Source organism: Ictalurus punctatus, chromosome 10 (assembly GCF_001660625.3).
Source record: "Ictalurus punctatus breed USDA103 chromosome 10, Coco_2.0, whole genome shotgun sequence".
In the NCBI taxonomy this organism is placed as follows: Eukaryota; Metazoa; Chordata; class Actinopteri; order Siluriformes; family Ictaluridae; genus Ictalurus; species Ictalurus punctatus.
The window spans coordinates 5,151,257-5,163,624 of NC_030425.2; the positions used below are offsets into that span (position 1 = coordinate 5,151,257).

At 44.2% G+C, this 12,368-nt stretch overlaps 1 protein-coding gene across 1 annotated transcript in view; it reads right to left on the minus strand.

The window, feature by feature from the left end:
- Positions 1-12,368, minus strand: part of wdr18 (WD repeat domain 18) — a 71,179-nt gene that overhangs the window by 12,270 nt on the left and 46,541 nt on the right. The window lies entirely within an intron of this gene.

A 12,368-nucleotide genomic window follows, 5' to 3' on the forward strand; every position in this document is an offset into this window, starting at 1 on the left:
CGAGGAAATGTCAGGACATCTTTCCGTGAACTGAATCGAAAGTGGGTCATGCAGCAAGACAATGATCCTAAGCACACAAGTCGTTCTATCAAAGGACCTGAAGCGAGCAGTTCACGTGAGGAAACCCTCCAACATCCCACAGTTGAAGCTGTTCTGTACTGAGGAACGGGCTAAACTCCTCCAAGCCGATGTGCAGGACTGATCAACACTTACCCCGAACGTTTACTTCCAGTTATTACTACACAAGGGGGTCACACCAGATACCGAAAGCAAACGTTCACATACTTTTGCCACTCACACGTGTAATATTGGATCATTTTCCTCAATAAATAAATGTCCAAGTATAATATTTTTGTTTCATTTGTTTAATCGGGGTCTCTTTACCTCCTTTTAGCACTTGTGTGAAAATCTGATGATGTTTTAGCACACAGAAATGTAGGAAATTCAAAGGGGTTCACAAACTTTCAAGCACCACCGTACATATTTCCCTACATATGCCACGCTCCACTTTCAGTTCCACACACAGACGTTTCCTGCACATGTACATATCCTCTGCTACTGTTGCTCCCTTATTTTAAATGGTACGCGTCTTATGTCGAACCGTCGTTCTTATTTAACGCGTTCGACAACAAGGTGTCATTTCGGCGGCGGCCGAGTCACATTTCTGGAAAGTCTCGTTCCAGACGACGTAAACGATGTGGAAACCTTAAGCGGCTTCAAGGTACTAAAGATAATTAAAGATCTTGGCAGTGTTTTGCTGAAGCGAGCTGTTTTAAAACTTCAGAATCAAAACAGCCAAGACGTGCAGTGTTCCCCCAAAGCCACGCTCCCAAACTCCCCAATGCTAGTCCGAGAAGGAAAGACAAGCAACGTGACTGACAGGCGAGTACAGACACTTCCTTGTCCTAATTAGCGCTATCGGGTTTCCCCCCCCCCTTTCCTGTTGTGCCTCAAGAAAGTTTTTCCTCTGACCAGATATTTCCAGCTGTTAAAATGTGAGGAAGGCCAAATATCATCGAGAGTCCGGGCTACAAAACTCACAGCCCTGTTTACGCGAGAAAATCATTCGATACATTAAATCCGTCGAGTGAAAATGATCTATTTATTTACTTCCTTCCTTCCTTATTTATCTTCCGTTGCTAAGCTGCCACTATCGGGCCCTTAACCCTCTCTGCTCCAGGGGGCGCTGTATCACGGCTGACCCTGTGCTCTGAACACGGTTATTACCTCCTATCACGCTGGGGTATGCGAAGAAAAGAATTTCACTCTGCTGTGACCGCTCATCATCCTTATAGTCATAATTAAAGTGGATTCTTATTGGTTAGACGGTGTTGATGAATTTTCTATAACAGAATGCCTCCATGATATATAATAATAACAACAACAACAACAACGTACTTGTATTAATACATTATGGACACAGGGACTGATTTAAAAAATGATCAAAAGTATGTAATTGTTGATAAAGTTTTATGTGAGGTGAAAACGTACCATTCTGGAAGGAGTCTCCAGTGTCAGCGCTTTGTAAGTCAAAGGTAAAGCTGTTACTTTAAGCTTTCAGACACTATAAATTGTACAGAACGGAAGGTTTCGCAGTTTCTCTGGAGCGTGGCGAGCTACATTTATTTCGCGTCTTTGAGGGGGGAAAGGGAAAAGAGAGAGAGAGAGAGAGAGAGAGAGAGAGAGAGAGAGAGAGGCGGGTGAGGGAACGGTTTATAGCGGTTATAAAACAAAGCGATAACGGGAACTGACTTGTTTTGCAGACGCGCTTCCACAACATTAATCGTAAGTCTAAACGATAAAACGTACAACCGGTTGCTCTTTAAAACTACATAACAGTGGTCAGTGTCGGCAAACCTGTGTGTCGTCGATTTGTTTCAGTCGTGAGCGGATGAACTGTGCCGTTTATTGTAGCCTTTATATCTGCGTATTGCTATCGTGGCTAACGTTTCAGCGTTTAAGCTCAAGCTGTACAGTACTGACCGACTGTAGCAACGTGATGCTATTTGAAGTCTTTTTAACCTAACGGTCTGGTTTCTGAAGCATAAATGACGGGACGTCTTTCCCAAATCTATGAGGCTTTCCGTACGGTTCGTCCTTAAGCACGCGTGAACTGAAATACCTGAAACACACGAAGCGGCAGTACAAAAATACGAAGCCGAGCCGCACTAAATCGGCTTGAACGAGTATTGTACCTCCTTCTGCGTTCGTTACGTTCCGAGTGACTCTATAGTTTGATTCTACAATTATTTCTTCACGGTTTGTACGATTTGGATGAATTTTGAGACATTTCTAAGCGCATGGGAAAAAAACAAAACGACCAACGGGTCACATTAACAATATCTCTTCTCACCTTTTATTAGCATCTGGAACTTTACAAGACTAGCATATTGCAACACTATGCCATGAGGGTTTCATAAGTTTCATAATGATACAAAGGATAATAATGATGATGAGTCTTCATTGGGCACGTATACATTACAGCACAGTGAAATTCTTTTCTGTGCGTACCCCGGCGTGTTAGGAAGTTGGGGTCAGAGCGCAGGATCAGCCATGATACAGCGCCCCCTGGAGCAGAGAGGGTTAAGGGCCTTGCTCAAGGGTCCAACAGTGGCAGCCTGGCAGTGCTGGGACTTGAACCCCTGACCTTCCGATGAGCAACCCAGATCCTGGCAGTGCTGGGGTTTGAACCCCCGACCTTCCGATCACCAACCCAGATCCTGGCAGTGCTGGGGTTTGAACCCCCGACCTTCCGATCAGCAACCGCTAAGCCACCACTGCCCCATAATGATTTGCACAATTCCTCACTGGCAGACATTTCAGGGTTGACCAACTCTTTTCTGTGAACTGGCCCTGATTTATTAATGAAGGACCGCCTCTCTGTGTGCACGCTGTCTAGTCAGAGAAATAGAGCAGACATGCAAAGGCCCTCTCCAAAACATTTATGAATTTATCAAATGATTCTCAGACGGCGCCATAAAAACAAAATCATCGCTGTATTATAGCCCTGCACTTATAGGCTGGGGGATTCGGCAGCGAGGTGAAAGAGATGTGCCTCGTTGAATCAGGAATGAATCAAAATCAACAAGAAACTAACAGGAGGGGGGTAGAATTTATTTATTTATTTATTTATTTGCTTCCCAATGGGTAGCTCCTTACAATACCCAATCATGAGAACTTAAATTCCATTACAGACCACAAAGCTTGGCAAGTTGTACTGCTACTAAAATAAAAAAAATATATATATATAGCACGACATACAAGGAAGAATTTGCCATGTTTCACAGTTTGCCCCCTAGGTAGTGACATAACCGCATTAACTTAAATGTCAGCGTCTTAGGTCGAGATTAAGCACAGATTGAGCTTTAAAAGGAAATTGAACGTTACGCTGTCGAACCGCCGCGCTCGCAAACCGGCGAGCTCAGACAGGTTTATGTACACGAGCGCGTAGCTTTCTCCTCAGCTGGCTCCTTTGAAGGGAACCGAAGCCCTTACGGGCATCGGATGAATTTCGTTTAAATGTTAATCGTGGCCGAGTTCTCCAAAGGCTTCAAATACTCCATCACCAGACTTTCCCATCAGCACGGGCCCGTAGGTTGGGCGGGGAGCTAATTTCTCATCAGTGCACCGAGCTTCCTGCCAAAGGCTGATTCGAATGAAAGAATAAGCCCGTGTGCGTGTTGATTTAATGCAAGAGAACCTGGAGATTATCCCCTCCGATTGTCAAAAGCCTCGACACGAAGGGAAAGAACCTTCCTTGGAGAGCGTACAGTACTGACGCCAGCTGATACGTTCGTAGGAAAGTACAAAAATAAACGTGGAAACGTCGGAAGGCCGAGTCGAGAACCGCAAACTGGCTGATTTGATGCTTCAACACTACACCGAAGGCTTGTTCGGTTAGACTACCGATATGCAGTCACAATAAATCTGGACGTAGGTGTATAGTATTTACAAGAAATAAACATGAAAGTTAAGGACGTTTGAGAAAAAACGGACCTGGGATTTCAGACTTTCAAATAACAGACTAACGGAAAAAGTTCTCTCACACATTTTGTTGTCCAAATTATTCCATTTCAAAACTTCTCCCTTCAGGAAGACTCGACTGTATTATATTATAATGCCGAGTCCCAGATTTCTTAAAAAAAAACAATATATTAATTACACACACTGCTCGTATACATTACTTTATCCTCTACGGGCAAATAACAACGAACATCAATACGACGCGTTAAATAATAATGTGAGCGTATTAATATTTGAAATTCAGTTTGGCTAAAGGCTTTTGCACTTTCGATTCGAGACTGCATAACGCTGATTAATGAACGCGACTGGAATAGAAAAAAAAAAAATAAATTAATAAATAAATCAGCTACTACAGTATAAAAATATTCCCTAGGCCTGCATTTGCATGCCGGGGTAATTTTCGAACATTCAGCAGTTTGAAACTTGGATCATTATTTTCACCGTTTTGAGAAAATAAACGAATGTAAAAATGCGTCGTAAAAGTTTACTTTACGGTTCATGACCCCGCCAAACTCATCGCGATGTCGAGCGCGCTGCGTGTTCCCGAAAGAGTACGTGTTCCCAAGAAGAAAAAGAGTCCATATTTAAAGAATTACGAGGTGCGCTCCAAATTTCTGTCTGCCTTCCAGTTGACGCGGGGAATTGAATAATGCATTCGCATCACGGGGAGTCTTGAGTAGCGCGAGTGGCGTTTGGTTCGGCTGTGAGAGAGTGACAGAAGTGTGAGAATGTGTGTCAGAGACCCAGGGTATGTGTTTAGTCATGAAAACCGGGTTATACGTCGCATTTTAGGGGGGGGGGGGGGGGGGGGGGGGTGACGTGGGGGTGGGTGCTGTAACCACCACTCCATACACGTGACGAGACGTTTGTGCCAGAATTTCCACCTTTACGCCGTAACACTCAGCGGCTCATCTCTTTGCTTGGACTGCGTTCTGACTCGCTCCCAAGCTGCACATCTGCCAAATGAGTAAATATAATGTAAATGTAAATTCCCAGCTTAACAGCTGAGAACCTCATAAATAAAAGATAGGGAAATAAAAGGTGGGCGCCGGGAGCCGAAGACCGGGGCGGTCCGTCCGTCTGGGAGCCTGTAAAACGTACCCGCTAATCAAACGGAACAGAATGCAAATCTGGTTACTCTCTAATCCAAAACTGGCACATTACCTTTATTAGTGGACTTAAGCAGTAGAAGTGAACCGAGGCATTAAACAAACGATAAACCTATCGTCTGTTTGAATCCCATGCCGCATGTCGTGCGAGAAGCCTGGTGTATTTATTTATTCCTTGTCGTGCGCTATCAGTGCTGGCTAATTATCTCTCACTCAATTACAACCATCGATTTACTGCGTGCTGGCTCCTACTGCTGGAATTACACTAATGGCCTGGGCCACTCCGACTGCGACACGCATTCATAAACTGTGCACAATGCCAGGTAGGGTCACAGAACCACAAAGTTATGGAATCACAGAGAGGGAGGGCGGTGGGCTCGGTGCAAGCGCTGCCAACACACTGCAGATACAGCCTCTCGGCACGGTAAACTCCCACAGGGATGGAGGGGGTGAACGTTACAAAAATAAATAAATAAAAAAGCTACGCGTGTAGCTAATGGCGGCGACAACGTGAAAGAACTCGCACGACTCGCGAGGCTTCCAAAGACGACTTTGCTCTGATGCAGCCGTAAGCCGAACTGATTTGCATTGTATTCTTTGTAACAGCTTTCAGAGTGCTGTTCCTCTACACATCACATCTCAACAGCTCTAATACAGGGGGACACTGTTATTCACTGTGCCAAGGCTTATGGAGTGAGGTGTAGAAGATATACTGGTATAGAGGGGTGTCGGAAAAGGGCACATTAGTCTGTGCAAATCCCAGCCTTCGGGATTTAGTAGAATTTGCCTGTGAATTTAAGAAAGAAAGAAAAAAAATAGACTGATTGGTGGTGTGCACTACATGTGAAGGTACTAAAATTGTGATATCGCAATAGTCACTGCGTTTACTAAGAAAGAGGTTAGAGAGGTGCTGGTTAGCTTATCTGGACACTTGCTGGAGAGGCTTTGGGGGGGTTTCCTGACCGACCACTCTGCAAGGGGTGGTTGTATTTTGGACGATGCAGCAGCTGAGCCCGACCAGCTTATGATACCATCTCATCTCCACTTCACCCACCACCCCTGAAGGTCCGAGGAAGGCACGCATACAAGACTCTTCTCAGCGCTTGAACCCAGGTCGTGAAATGAACCTCCTGTGGGAATCCGGGTCGGAGGTAAATAATTGTATAGAATGTCTTTGTATGCTGTAGCATTACAGTTTCCATTCACTGGAACCAAACGTGTTCAAGCATGACGATGCTCCTGTGCACATGGCGAGCTCCGTGAAGACATGGTTTGTAAAGGTTGGAGAGGAAGAACTCGAGTGTCCTGTACCGAGCTATAACCTCAACCCCACTGAACACCTTTGGGATGAACCGGAACACTGAGTGCACCCCAGACCCCCTCATCCAATATTAGTACCAGACCTCATGAATGCTCATGTGGAAAGCCTTCCCAGATGACTGGAGGTTATTCTAACAGCAAAGGGGGGACTAAATTTGGAATGTTTCCAAAAGGACAAATGGGTGTGATGGTCAGTTGTCCACAAACGTTTGGCGTATCTGCCAAATGCGGTGAATATAAACGTAAATGCAATGAGAATAAGTTGTGCAATGCTAAGTTTCTTGAGCTGTCTCAGGAATACTTTTTTTTTTTTTTAAACTATTTTTAGCAATCCAGTATCATCCCTGTCCCCAAAAAACCCAGGATCACTGGGCTTAATGACTACAGGCCCGTCGCTCTGACATCTAAGGTAATGAAGTCCTTTGAGCGCCTTGTGCTGTCCCACCTCAAATCCATCACAGACTCTCTCCTGGACCCTCTGCAGTTTGCCTACAGAGCCAACAGGTGACGCAGTTAACATGGCCGTCCACTTCATCCTCCAGCACCTGGACTCCTCGGGAACCTACGCCAGGATCCCGTTTGTGGATTTCAGATCTGATTTCAACACACCGTTGACCATCAGGTGACTTGGTGCAGTCAGAACTAACCTGGAGCACAATGCTGTGAAAACAATGGAGATGGTGGTAGACTTCAGGAAGAACCCTGCCCCACCTGCCCCAATCGTCCTGTCTGACTCGCCAGTCGATCCCGTGGACTCCTTCCGCTTCCTGGGAACCACCCAGGACCTCAAGTGGGAGCTGAACATCAGCTCTCCGATGAAAAAAAAGTGCACCAGAGGATGTACTTCCTGTGGCAGCTGAAGTAGTTCAACCTACCAAAGACAATGATGGTGCACTACACTCCCATCATCGAGTCCATACTCGCCTCCTGCGTCAGCATCCGGTTCAGGACAGACTGCAGCGTGTCATTCGCCACCCGTTCATGACCCGTACACTTCCAGGACCATGAAGTGGGCAGTTAAGATTGTGGCTGACCCCTCTCAGCGTGGGCACAAAAACCAGTTTCGACCTCATTAACAATACTCATGACCCACACCATGGTGTCTTATCCGCCTCCGTGGACATTACATCAACGAACGACCCCGCGCTGTTGTTTCACATGCGTTCCACCGGCCTACTTTTGCACATCCTGCACTAATGTACATGTTAATATCTTTATTTTTCATTTCCTAGTTCGTTCTATTTCCATATTTACGCTCATAGTTCGTATAGCTTTATAGTTTTGTTTTCACGCTTCTCATTTCCATAACTTTCTCTCTCGTTTATCTCATTAATATGATTTTACTTCTCGTATGTAACGATTCTTGTTCGGCACCAGCACACCAAGGCAAATTCCTTGTACGAGTAACAACTCGCGCTACGCACAAGCCTCGGTTTTCAAAGACGTCTTTCTAAGACGAGAAAAGAATCTGAGCGAAATGGAGGGGGGGGAGAAAAAAAAAAAAAAAAGGACAGAGTTACTAAAACTCAAGAGCATGGAGAAGCCATCTGCGCTGAAAGCTATAGTAGCTTAGCGCGTGATGCTCTGTTATTTTTGCTCACAGTACTGAAACACTACTGGGAAATCTATCTAGGTCTGATCAGTATTGACTGTAAATATGACCTTAAGTTTTGCTGCAGTTTAGCTGTGAGTCACAGAGGATGCCAGGAAAGTGATGAAGCCTAGACAAGTAAAAAAAAAAAAAAAAAAAAAAAAGAAAGAAAGAAATCAGTCAAGACTTATCAGAACAGAATCGTCCATGACCTGCAGGACTGAAAACTTTCTTCGACACCTAGCAAAGACTCGTAAAAGAACGCACTCGGTATCAGATCCCCCCGCTCCGATCTTCGGAGCAGAGATCGAGACGGGATGAGAAAAGAACTTGTCTGGCTTCTTAATGAAGTGTCTCCGACGATCTCCGTGTCTGATATCACGTCCTATTCATTACATAGTCCATTATTTTGGACGCTATCGTCATGTCTGAAGACACAGTAGAGTGTACGCCACGATGCCCTGTACGATACGATACGATACGATACTCGTCGGGAATATTTATGAGTAAGGATGCATTCCGTTCAGCGTCATCGACTTCCAGCTTCAAGTCCTTCCAGGATTATTTGGATTGAAGTTGCCGAGTCAAGATCGCAATCGGCTGTGTAATTAACGCGAGTTTCGACAGCACAGCCGGCCACATCTGACAGAGTTCGCTCGTGCTGAGCGCGAGCGGTGTTTTTAACGAACGCCGCCTTCTTTTTGAACCACCGAGCTTGCTGCCCTATTGCACTCCGGCGTGTTTTTCCTAACTATAACACCGTTCGCCCTTCGCCATCACTGACGATACCTAAAAAGCGGGTGATTAAAAGGGTTTGTTCCCATGTCGACAGTTACGAAGGAGGATGCGTTCGTGTCTGATAATCCCGACGCTCCGACACGCCGATACATAACCGCTCTTGCCTACGCGTTGAGCTCGGGAAAAAAAAAAAAAAAAAAGTCATTTTGTAAAACGGCATGATTTGTTTGGGTCTGGCTCGATGCTCAGCTACATACGTGTCTAGCTGCAGACCTTAATGAAAATAGATAAAAGGGAGTGAGGGCAGGGATCAACAGTATCTGGGGAATAAGCGTGAAAGTGGGCTTAATTGCCTTCCAGATCAAATGCTTTAGATGAAAGTGTTGAATAAACACTCAAATAGAAAAGATTTCTTTTATTTATTTATTTTGTCCAAATGGAAAGCGTTTCTCAATTCACAAGCAGTTTCCATGTTAAAGAAAGGAGTACTGGAAAATGACCTAAAAAAAAAAAACACAAAAAAAAACAACTGTATGTGGGGATGGTATGTGAACTTCTTTTTCCAACAACGAACGGAGGCGACGAGGCTGAACGGCGGTTTGAGATTTAGAGGGATTGTGAAGACTTAGTGGGATGAACGACAAGCACATGGCAGGTTATTAACTAAAATACAAAAGCTCTTGATGCTTGTTTAATTACTGCAGGTACTACAGTGTTAAGTGCCCTATTCAGACAGGCGGCGAAGCCTGATCATACTCCTTCTCCGCCCGATTAAATGCGCATCTGTCACTGCACGTCTATTGGACGCCGACGATCATCGTCGAGGTCGTTTCGTCGTTTCGTTATACTTCCACTGCATATATCCGCTTCGAATTTACAGACGCGAACGTCTTTTGACGTCGCATTGAAAAATACGAGCAGAAAAGCCGTCGACGACGATACATCGGAGTTCGATAGCGGTAGTGCAGACTTTTGCGAATCAGGTAGACGGTGTAAGAATTACAGCGCTTTTTAATACGTGCTCACCAGAAGTAATTGAACAGTTGGCTTCTCAGCTGTTCCGTGGCCAGATAATGTGTTATTCTCTCATTATTGCGCTTAAAAGTGAGAGGATACAATGTCTGGAGTCGACGTCGCATACATGTGGTATAGGTGCATTTGGAACGTGCTGCTGTTAACTCTCGATATGAAATCCAAAGAGCTGCCATTGCCAGTCATCCGGCTGAAAAAACGGAATTTTTTTCCCACTGGTAAACAAAACCGCCTGTATGACAGAAAATGCTCCAAGAACAGGCAGGAACTGAAGACAGCTGGAGTGAAGGCCTGGCCGGGAAGAAGAACGGCGAAGAAACCCAGCATCTGGCGATGCCTATGTATACCCTAAAGGTTTTACAATCAAATATGAAAAAATGTCATTTAGTATTATAGGAGTTTGTCCAATTAATTTCGGTCCATTTAAAAAGGTGGAAGGACATGTGCTGAGATTCCCCGGACAGGTGCGCCACCCAAAGTTTCACGACGCGCTCCCTCGTAACGATCAGTAAGGTAAGAGAAAAGCCAGCGGTTACGAGTTGCAGGACGACCTGAAATCTCCTATAATCTCCACAAAACGAAAGCAAAAAAAAAAAAAAAGAAGCGCAGAGATGCACGTCTGAAAACATTTACACCAATCACAACTCTCGTGGAGCGATAATACAGCCTGCCGTATTCGGAGAAAGAAGCTTCGTGACGTAAGGAGACGCGTTCATCGTGATACGAGCTGCTTGTCTGCAAACGACACTGGGGCTTCACGCATCACCGTGTGGACGGCGAACGTGAACGGACTGACGTGTTCGGATATAGCAGAGGATGGATGTTTCAACAGGAAAGCAGCCTCGTCGATAATTGACTCGAATCCCATTGATGATTTATAGAGGATTTTGAAATGGCAACTGCATCGGAGAGATCCTCATAACCTTGGGATGATTTTCAAGTGGGGAAAAAGGGCGAAGCACAAAGCAAAAACAAAAAAAAAAACCACATAAATAATAAATAAATAAATAAATAAATAAATAAAGCCCTTCTTATCGTGGATGTATTGAAACTGTAATACTTCATTCCCTATCAGCTTAAAAAAAAAAAAACAACGACAACAAAAAGGAAAAAACTAAACAAAAACATATTTGTTGTGCAAAGTCAGGAGACAGTATGTGGGTAAATTTGAAGTGGATATATGCAGGAGGACTATATTAAATAACAAAAAAAATAACAGTGTGCGGATCCTTATTTCCCCTCACTGTATGTGTCATGAAAGCTGAGATTGACTCTGCAGTTCCAACCTGCTGCTTCTCTCCGTTTGCCAGAATTTCAGTTAGGGAAGGAAAAAACAAAACAAAAACAAAACAAAACAAAAAAAAAAAAAAAAAAAAAAAAAAAAAAAAAAAAAACATACCTCGACCATTAGGAAGAAATTCTAAACTAGACTTTAGGTGACGTGCTGCAATTTAACTCCTTTAACTGAACTTGGCAGCACTGAAATAAATATTTAAAAAAAAAAAAAAAGCTTTCAAAATATTGGCTGCAAGTCAACATGACCCAAGTCATCGGTATGTTAAGCGGCTAATCAGGGCTCCAAACAAGAAGAAAAGGGAAGGGAAAGGGATGCGGGCAAAACCTTCAAGGCCTTGATACTGACCAGAAAGAACACGTTGTGTTCATGCAGTCTGAACACAGCCCCAGCAGTAAGATTTTCCAATGTGCAGGGCTCCCGCACACTTTCACCTCAATAAATACCACGCCTATTTCTTTAACTTCAAGCGAAATTTCCTTTTTTTATTTTTTTTTTTTAAGACATGTTTTGGTGCGTGTTGATACACTTTCCGTGACGAGTCCAAACGAGTCTAATGAATTCTTCCCTTTAGGACGTGAAACCAAAAATGAGCTCGTTTGAGTGTGACGATAATGCTGTGGTTAATTAAAAAAAAAAAAAAAAAAAAAAAAAAAAAAAAAACGAACTTTTTCCTAAACCTGATGTCTCGTTCGTCATTTTTCGGAAACCGTTCCAGGTCTGAAAACTTTACTCCGTTACTTCTCGGAAAGGTTTGAGATGGAAGCGCGCCTTCGCTTGTTGTGCTTAGAGATGAGAAAACCTGACTGGAAACAGTGGAGATGACCGAAACGCTAGAATATTTCTTGGGTAAGTTGAGAAAGTTGGTCAGTGAAAAGGGAAACTGATTAACAAAGGCCAGATTTCTCCAAAACTACGTTCTAGTGTACAAAAGACTCGGACAGACTAGTAGTTTCATGGTACTGGGTGGCTTTCGGTGTAACTCGTGACCGCAAGGCGCTCTTTGGATTGCATTGCTCGTGTTGTATTCTCTTTGTATAATACTCCACATCCTATTTCCATGATCCATCTGAAACGATGGCTACAAAGCTTAGAAGCAAACAGAGATCTCTGGTATCGTTCCAAGAGTGCATGGCATACGGGTCATCTGGCGAGTGCTGGAAACATGACTAAGCACGGATGTTTATGAGTAGAGCTTTAGAGCGTGACGCGATTTAAAATGCAGGAAAGAGCGAGAGATGCTGCCAGAGGAGTGGGTGGA